Genomic DNA, 1538 nt, shown 5'->3' on the forward strand with positions numbered 1-1538 from the left:
CACTCTGGGCACATTATGGCCGCCTTCACTATGGTAATAGTATGGGAAGTTAAGCTCCCATTATGGTTATTCTGTGTAGAGTTTGGGCAAACTGACCTGATCAGAGTTCACAACACAAGCAGTTGCCAAGTCTGGTTGATGTAAAATTTAAACTTTTTCAGACATTACCTTCCCCCAGTTCAGGTGCTCTTTGCCTTGCACCTGGTTATTTCAGTACCCTGCTAGGTGGTCTCTTTGCTTGCAGTCTCCTCCCCATTCCAATCCACCCTCCCCCTAGGAATCAAATTGATCTTCCCAAAGTATAGGTCTGACCATTCACTCCCCTTTTCAGTAAACTCTTGTCTCCCTTATTACCAGCAGATCAAATATAAAATCTCCCATTTGGCTTTAAAAGCTCTTCATAACCTGGCTTCTCAAACTACTGCCACCTTCCTCTCCAACCATGGAGTCATTGGTCCCAGTATCTTTCTCCATTTAATGAACTATTGAATTATTGGTCTCTAATCTCTGTCTTGCTCAGTTTCTTTGGCATTACACTCCTAGCCTAGAATAGTTTTCTTGCTTTTCTCTGCCTCCTGGCTTCCTTTAAGTCCCACTTAAAATTCCCCCTTCTTCCAGAATCCTTGCCTTTAATGCCAGTGCCTTCCCTCTAAGATTGTCTGTAGGGGGCAGCTAGGTGGTGAAGTGCATGGAGCACCAGTCCTGAAGTCAAGAGGACCTGAGCTCAAATCTGGCTTCCTGGCTGTGTGATCCTGGGCAAGTCACCCCAATTGCTTCAGCAAAAAATAAAAATTTTTTTAAAAATCTTGTTTGTACATAGTTGTTTGCATGTATTCTCTAGTTAGATTGTGAACTCCCTGAGGGCAAGTCTAGGAAGATACACAAAAAAAGGTAAAAGGAGGCCTGAGGGCAAGGGCAACTTTTACCTTTTTTTTGTGTATTTTCCTAGACTCAGAGAAGACATTCTTGCCTCAGTGCTCTTCCTCCATGCCTGTGTGTGGATTAACTGAGAGAAGACACTCTCTTGGGAATATAGCCTGAAACTATTCCTTTATTGTGACTTCAGATTTTATAATAACAAGTAGAGTTATAGCTCAAAAAGTTATAGGTATCCCACCACCTCTTAATTAGCATTTAAGTATCTCTTTTAAAGGCAATTTATTCTTGTTTCTACCTTAGAATGTAAAGCCAGACTCCCTCCAACAATGGGAAAAAAAGCCAGACTGGAGGAGAGGGACTTCTGTATTCAGGTATATTTAATCTTGTGTTTTGAAGTTTTTATTTGGCACTTCTGTTTACTGACAAATACCTTGTCATCTGGGAGATGCCCTTTCTTATGAGATTGTAATAAACTCCTTTTTGCTTTTTCTTACTCCGAGTCTCTGTTTTTGGGGTCGCTGCTATCCCACACACCAGGAAGGCATAGCCCTTCCTATCCTGGCCACTTTCTTTTTTTTTCTGGTCATCTTCATAACAGCTACAAAAATTCTTATGGATCAAGCTAGAAACCAGCATTGCATATACTCACATACACACAG

This window comes from Antechinus flavipes, chromosome 1 (assembly GCF_016432865.1).
Source record: "Antechinus flavipes isolate AdamAnt ecotype Samford, QLD, Australia chromosome 1, AdamAnt_v2, whole genome shotgun sequence".
Classification (NCBI taxonomy): Eukaryota; Metazoa; Chordata; class Mammalia; order Dasyuromorphia; family Dasyuridae; genus Antechinus; species Antechinus flavipes.